Source organism: Ruditapes philippinarum, unplaced genomic scaffold (genome assembly GCF_026571515.1).
Source record: "Ruditapes philippinarum isolate M1 unplaced genomic scaffold, ASM2657151v2 ctg6952_1_1_1_1, whole genome shotgun sequence".
In the NCBI taxonomy this organism is placed as follows: Eukaryota; Metazoa; Mollusca; class Bivalvia; order Venerida; family Veneridae; genus Ruditapes; species Ruditapes philippinarum.
Window position 1 is genome coordinate 10875 of NW_026860655.1, and position 8475 is coordinate 19349.

Sequence of the window (8475 nt, forward strand, 5' to 3'; positions counted from 1 at the left end):
CTGGGGGGAAATTTTAGGGAGAAGTGACTTCCTCGCGAAAATTAGGGAGAAGGGAAACAACCCAATGTGTATGCATTAACATGCATGGCTATACATCCTTTAATTATAATATAAACACAATTAACATCACTTATAATATTTCTCCAGTTTATTAATTAATAGTAGATTAATAAATAGTAGTATTAATTAAAAGTAGATTAATTAGTAGTAGATCTGGCAATGGCATCTAAATGTTTTTTGAGCTGCAAATATGAATATAAAAAATTATTTTTGATATCTATTGATCAGCTATTTTACAAGCTTTCTCTAAATATGTGTTTATATATTTTCATGTACATTTGTTGATAATAATGTGTAAGAAAAGATATGATGATAAAATCAATTTCATATTTTTTTACTTTCCTCACTTTTTACTAGAAGATGAAGTCACATTGGATATTGATTAATAATGTCTGTTCTATTCTGTTCTGGAAACAGAAATTTCTTTCAAAGGCCTGAAAGTTGTAATGTCACATTTATATGCATATAATTATGCTTATAAAACAATTTTCAAACATCAAAGAATATGTAAAATATGTACTGCAAACATTTGTGCACATTATATTTGATCACTAAAATTACATACATTCATTTCTTTTTGAAAACTTTGACTGAGAAATTGTAGAAAATTAATTTCTAATTACCTCCCTTTATTTTCATGAAATGTTAAATTCGGTAACATCTTTATAAATAATGCTTTTTAAAATTTACAATATTGATAAATCTTAATCTGAGCGTCATATTTACGACATTAAAACAAATATATATATTGAAACAATAAGAACACTTCTTTCCTGACAAATTTTGTTGTTATATTATATGATATACGACCGATATGTAGTTTAGCCGGGATGTCTTGCCCACGTGCGTAAACTGTGTCAAATTTGGCATTTCTACAAAGAGAACAATGCCAAACACCGCACTGTCTACAACATACCAATCGCAAGATTTTTGCGAATTGGCTTTCTTAAATTTTCGCGTAGGTGTAACTATCAGAATCAGTAACTTTCTTACTGCTCGGTTTCGGCATTTCGCCTTGTAGCCATGACGTAAGCGACATAACAATTTTACAGTAAAAATTGATGTTAACAGACTGAAATCATTCAAAACTATGATTAAGTTTTTAATCAGGTCGCTGATCATTAATGAAATTGATTATTTTTAATTGACCAACAGTTTTGTGATAGCCGTGAAAAATCCATTGCACATCGCCTTTACCCAGGTTAAAAACCCACCATCGAAGTGCATCGTGTATATCAATTAGGGAAGATTGCACGTGTTTAGATAATCGGGAAAAACAATGTATAATTATCGCCAAATCCCGTATTAAACTCGCAAAACTATCACACAATTATACCGTTTAGGGCCGATGCTCTCATTATTTACTGTTTAGAGTAGGCGGTCTATCGCTTCGCTTACAGGTAGAAGGGTAGTGTAAAGCGACGCTCTGATTGGATAATGATAATTAGCGGTCGTCATATGGGCGGATACAATCTCTGCTCTTTACATCGCTAAGTAATTACTATTTGGGAATTAAGATTTTATCGGCGATGTTGACTTCTCTTTGATCAATCGGAAGAGCGAAATTGGAATATACACGGCGAAGTTTTCGCCTGAATCGCCCTTCCGGATGAGCCCTGATAACATGTTGAAAATCAAAAATTAAAACAGCCAAGCTTTTATCTGAATTAAATCACATCATGTACATATCTGTCCGGACACATGGTACTGTAGTGTAGACATTTTAGGTAATTTTTATACCCACGTTTTCGAGCCTCAGATATAAGTGTAAATACAATCAGAAATAAACAAACTAGTTTGTTAGTTAGGAGAAGAACCTAGCTGAACTGTCTCAAATTTTTAGGTCTTTAGGTTAAAAATTATGAAATCTGTACGGAAAAATGTTTAAAAAGTGTCCGGTTGATGGTCCCCGACCAGTAGCCATACGGCTAGCCAAAAGTTCTAGCCGTACGTGACTCACATACTCCATATAATTTTGAAAAGTGCCGTACGGCTAGCCAATACAGTGTGTCCTGGCTAGTCGTACGTGACTCACGTATGGCTAGAACTTTTGGCTAGCCGTACGGGCCCGTACGGCTAGCCACTTCCTATTGTGAAATGTTTTATAAACTTCCCTCTGAACTGTTTTAATTTCCCCAAAGTCACTGAGAAATTTGAAAAACAAATGATAAAACGTTGCTAAATTAAATCTTGCAACAATGCAATTTTTAGTAAGACATTACAGAATCCTACATGTACATTATATAAAAGACACAGTTTACACTAGAATGCCAATACACACAGTCACAGTACTAATATTCAAGGTACATGAGGCAGCTAAATATAGCTCTATATTAATTTATGCAATGTGTTATTATCACGGTTATGTAAATTACAATCCATGTGAAGTTTTTTTTGACAAAATATTTGTATACTTTAATGAAATAATTTGTTTCTTTCATTTTCTTACAGCAATGATTGATAGTGTAGGTGGGCCGGTGAGGGTCAACAATTTGTTGTCAACACTAAATATACCAACAATTGGAAATAAAAACATGAAAAGAAATGGAGATACGTGTTGGAAATATCATTGAGACAGCACTGGCTTCTATGCCGACAGAATCTGCTGCATAAGATCAAGGAAATGGAGTAAGACACATTTACATTTACAATGATATTTTCAAAATAACATGTACTTGAATTGAAAGAATTTCAAAAATTATTTTGTAATTATATGTCTATGCAGCTTATCATGGTATAATGATAATCCTATATTGCTGGCACACTCGTGGTTTAGGGAACCAAAGAATATTATACAATCCATATATGAGAAAAGAATTTTTAAACAATGGCTTTGTTGTTTTTGCATGTTACTCTATATTCATGTACATATTTCTTTTTTCAAAATAACATGAATGTGTAATTGTTTTTTAGCTCACCTGAGCTTGCTCAGGGTGAGCTTTTAGGATCGGTGAATGTCCGTCGTCCGTCGTCCGTCGTCCGTCTGGCCGTCCACAATTACTTGTGAACACTCTAGCGGTCGCATTTTTGCCTCAATCATCATCAAACTTGGTCAGGATGCTTATCTAGTTGAAAGCTCGGATGAGTTCGAACATGGGTCATCTCGGATGAAAAACTAGGTCACAAGAGCTAAAAATAGAAAAACCTTGTGAACACTCTAGAGGTCACATTTTTGACCCAATCATCATCAAACTTGGTCAGGATGTTTGTCTAGGTGATAGCTTGGATGAGTTCGAACATGGGTCATCTCGGATGAAAAAGTAGGTCACAGGAGCTATAAATAGAAAAACCTTGTGAACACTCTAGTGGTCACATTTTTGAACCAATCATCATCAAACTTGGTCAGAATGCTTGTCTAGTCAATTGCTTGGATGAGTTCGAACATGGGTCATCTCTGATGAAAAACTAGGTCACAGGAGCTAAAAAATAGAAAAAACCTTGTGAACACTCTAGTGGTCACATTTTTTGACCCAATCATCATCAAACTTTGTCAGGATGCTTGTTTAGATAATAGCTCGGATGAGTTCGAATATGGGTCATCTCGGATGAAAAAACTAGGTCACCGGAGCTATAAATAGAAAAACTTGTGAACACTCTAGTGGTCACATTTTTGCATCAATCATCATCAAACTTGGTCAGGATGCTTATCTAGTTGATAGCTTGGATGAGTTCGAACATGGGTAATCTCGGATGAAAAAGTAGGTCACCAGAGCTAAAAATAGAAAAACCTTGTTAACACTTTAGCGGTCACATTTTTGCATCAATCATCATCAAACTTGATCAAGATGCTTGTCTAGGTGATAGCTCGGATGAGTTCGAACATGGGTCATCTCGGATGAAAAACTAGGTCACAGGAGCTAAAAATAGAAAAAACCTTGTTAACACTCTAGTGGTCACAATTTTGACTCAATTGTCATCAAACTTGGTCAGGAAACTTGTCTAGGTCATTGCTGGGAATAAATCGAACATGGACATTTCGGATGAAAAACTAGGTCACAGGAGCTAAAAATAGAAAAAATCTTGTTAACACTCTAGTGGCTACTGTTGTGATCCAAATATTCTGTTAATTGGTCTGAAAGTTTGTTTTGATGATTTCTAAGTCAAGATCGAACATGGGTCATCTTGGATGAAAAACTAGGTCACACCGCCCAAATATGGAAAAACCTTGTTAACATTCTAGTGGTCACATTTTCGACTCAATTATCATCAAACTTGGTCAGGATGTTTGTCTAGGTAATTGCTTTGATGAGTTCGAAATCGCATGTGAAACTAGGTCACCGGAGCTAAAAATAGAAAAATCTTGTTAACACTCTAGTTGCTACTGTTTTGATCCAAGTATCCTGGAAATTGGTCTGAAAGTTTGTTTTGATGATTTCTAGGTCAAGTTTGAATATGTGTCACCTGGGTAAAAAACTAGGTCGCACTGCTCAAATATGGATAATCCTTGTTAACACTGTAGTGGTCACATTTTTGACTCGCCTGTCATGAGACTTGGTCAGAATGCTTGTCTAGGTAATTGTTTGGATGAGTTTGATAATTCAGGTGAGCGATCTAGGGCCATCATGGCCCTCTTGTTTAAAAAAGTATTTATTTCTACATGACAAACTGGGTCCGTCTGGGCTCCTTGCCATTGGTACTTGTTGCTTGGTCATATGGGGGTTGCGTTCATTGAACGCCGCCTTTCCTTGTTGATCTTGTTTATCATATTTTACCTTCATTGGTTTAAGACTAAAATTCATATTAAATACATACATTCTTTTTAAGGGATGTGCATCATGAAGAATCAATTGTATCAGAACACAACATCATGGAAGATCTTATTGACAAGATCTCGGAGGATGTCCTTTGCCAGATGTTTGCCAGCACTAAAGTGAGTACTGGTAGTTTGTTTTCTGTATTTTGTTTATTTACGAAAGTAAAGGACTATGCAAAACTGACTGGTGTTGTTGAACTGTTTGTGTTATGTCAGTTGCTTCAATACATGAATATCTCTCCATATACTGTTTGTACATATGTATTTTTTTTTTTATTCAAGGTCTATTCATCAGTCAGATGCTACAGTTACAAATGACAGTGAATGGTCAGATTTATACAATTGTGATTAACAATCCTCAACAATACATCAAACAAAAATGCCTATTAAACTGTAAGTTGAAATCTATGAGTTTTTTTTATATATATTTATAATCATGGTGTAGCAATTAAATGATAATACTTTGATAATTTTGTAATGCTATTTGGGGTCGTCTTCAATAGAAACAATTTGATGTAACTTCATGTGATGAATAATCGATATGCAGTCCGAATTATTTCATAAAAGTGATTACTAAAATTGGTCAGGAAAAAGTCGTGCAATTAGCATTAATAATTAACATAACTTATTCTAGTAACTGTGTGAACATTGTGTTACATTAATTATAAATATGTTATTGTCAATTCATTGGTGTTCAATCTTCAATATTTGTCAATATTACGTTTAAAGATGAATTTTAAAATACAGAAAATATTTTTGAAATATATTTTTACAATTACAGTTCTCACAGACAGTCATAGGTTGAAAACAAATCAGAAGTGGTCCACATCTTAAAAAACCTCACAGCAGATTAAGACTTTCCCCGAAATTTCCCTGTAAAACCCGCAGTGGTATGTCCAGTGCAGTAGATACTGCCTGGCACAAAAGAGGATTTGACAGTTTTAACATGTAAGTAAAATAAGATTATTTTTATCCCCCCACAATGTGGGAGCATATAGCGTGGCACTTGTCAGTCTGCCCCAAAATCTTGTGAACGCAACTCCTCTTAAACCGGATGGCAGATTTTGCTTAAACTTCCAGGGATTAACAAACTTAATGTGTAGATGGTAGTAAAGGAAGGAATTTTGCTGCAACCAAATTTAACAGAATAATGGCCCTTTGTTGATTTTTAGTTTTCAACTTGTGGCACATGTAGTCCAAAAACTATTTGACCTAGAGTCATAAGATTGACAGAACAGTGGCGTGTGAGGGCATCCGTGTTTTATTGACACATTTCAAGTTTTTCTCAGTCATCATGTCAGTAATGATTTAGAATTTGTCAGAAAAGTATCTGTGTATATTTTAACCACTGTTATTGATGTATAATTGAAAAAAGTGAGTTTTGCATACAAGTAAGACTGGGTTAGTCAACATTGTTCTTTCAAACAGTGGCATTTAGAAGAAAAATCCTAATGGTTATTTGAATTACCCTGGTTTTAACTTTGAGTTCTGACCTAGCTGTCATGTTCACAGCATGGTTCATTTTTGTGTCGCCTCTACGGAGTAGTGGTAACATATAGGGATCATTTCTCCGTCGTCTTGTCTATCTGTCCGTCCGTCACAAAACTTGTCCGGACTACTCCTCATAAACTACTGGTGCAATTTCATCCAAACTTTACAGGAATGATCAGTACCAAGTCTAGTTGTGCATTTTGTCAGCATTTTCAGGTTCAATGATTTTTGTCAGAGTTATGGCCCTTTAATAATTTTTATTTTTAAAGTTTGTCTTGACTACTTCTCTTATACCACTAATGCAATTTCAATGAAACTTTACAGGGTTGATCTGTAGCTTAAGTCCTTGTGCATATTTCATGGGTTTTCCGGTTGAATGATTTTTGGCCGAGTTATGGCCCTTTGATAAAAAGGTGTTTTTTTTTCTGTGTGTTGCCAGATACACAAAAACTTGTCCTGACTACTCCTCATAAACTACTGGTGCAATTTCATCCAAACTTTACAGGAATGATCAGTACCAAGTCTAGTTGTGCATATTGTCAGCATTTTCCGGTTCAATGACTTTTGTCAGAGGTATGGCCCTTTTTTAGCTCACCTGTCACAAAGTGACAGGGTGAGCTTTTGTGATCGCTTTTCGTCCGGCGTCCGTCCGTCGTCCGTCCGTCCGTCCGTCCGTAAACTTTTACTTTAAATGACATCTCCTCATAAACCACTAAGCCAATTTCATCCAAACTTCACAGGAATGTTCCTTTGGTGGTCACCTTTAAAAATTGTTCAAAGAATTTAATTCCATGCAGAACTCTGGTTGCCATGGCAACCGAAAGAAAAAACTTTAAATATCTTCTTTTAAAAAACCATAAGAGCTAGAGCTTAGATATTTGGCATGAAACATCTTCTAGTGAGTGTCTACCAAGTTTGTTCAAATAAAAGCCCTGGGGTCAAAATTGGCCCCGCCCCGGGGGGTCATTGATTTTCCCTATATACATATAGTAAAAACTTAAAAAATCTTCTTTTAAAGAACCAAAAGAGCTACAGCTAAGATATTTAGCATGAAACATGTTCTAATGGGTGTCTACCAAGTTTGTTCAAATAAAAGCCCTGGGGTCAAAATTGGCCCCGCCCCAGGGGGGTCATTGATTTTCCCTATATGCATATAGTAAAAACTTAAAAAATCTTCTTTTAAAGAACTCAAAGAGCTATGGCTAAGATATTTAGCATCAAACATGTTCTAATAGGTGTCTACCAAGTTTGTTCAAATAAAAGCCCTGGGGTCAAAATTGGCCCCGCCCCAGGGGGGTCATTGATTTTCCCTATATGCATATAGTAAAAACTTAAAAAATCTTCTTTTAAAGAACCAAAAGAGTTAAAGCTAAGATATTTAGCATGAAACATGTTCTAATAAGTGTCTACCAAGTTTTGTTCAAAATAAAAGCCCTGGGGTCAAAATTGGCCCCGCCCCGGGGGGTCATTGATTTTCCCTATATGCATATAGTAAAAACTTTAGAAATCTTCTTTTAAAGAACCAAAAGAGCTAGAGCTAAGATATTTAGCATGAAACATGTTCTAATGGGTGTCTACCAAGTTTGTTCAAAATAAAAAGCCCTGGGGTCGAAATTGGCCCCACCCCAGGGGGTCATTGATTTTCCCTATATGCATATATAGTAAAAAACTTAAAAAATCTTCTTTTAAAGAACCAAAAGAGCTATGGCTAAGATATTGAGCATCAAACATGTTCTAATAGGTGTCTACCAAGTTTGTTCAAATAAAAGCCCTGGGGTCAAAATTGGCCCCACCCCAGGGGGTCATTGATTTTCCCTATATGCATATAGTAAAAACTTAAAAAATCTTCTTTTAAAGAACCAAAAGAGTTAAAGCTAACATATTTAGCATGAAACATGTTCTAATAAGTGTCTACCAAGTTTGTTAAAATAAATGCCTGGGGTCAAAATTGGCCCCGCCCGGGGGGATCATTGATTTTCCCTATATGCATATAGTAAAAACTTAAAAAATCTTCTTTTAAAGAACTCAAAGAGCTATGGCTAAGATATTGAGCATCAAACATGTTCTAATAGGTGTCTACCAAGTTTGTTCAAATAAAAGCCCTGGGGTCAAAATTGGCACCGCCCGGGGGGTCATTGATTTTCCTTATATGTGTATTAGCAAAAAACTTA

The 8475-nt window shown here is 35.4% G+C and overlaps 1 long non-coding RNA gene across 1 annotated transcript; it reads left to right on the plus strand.

Annotated features, from left to right (window-relative positions):
- Positions 1 to 2649: 2649 nt before the first annotated feature.
- Positions 2650 to 5749, plus strand: LOC132712925 (uncharacterized). Its single transcript, XR_009623382.1, has 4 exons — positions 2650 to 2688; positions 4825 to 4930; positions 5096 to 5206; positions 5595 to 5749. It is a non-coding gene; the product is annotated as an uncharacterized LOC132712925 (long non-coding RNA).
- The last annotated feature ends 2726 nt before the right edge of the window (positions 5750 to 8475 follow it).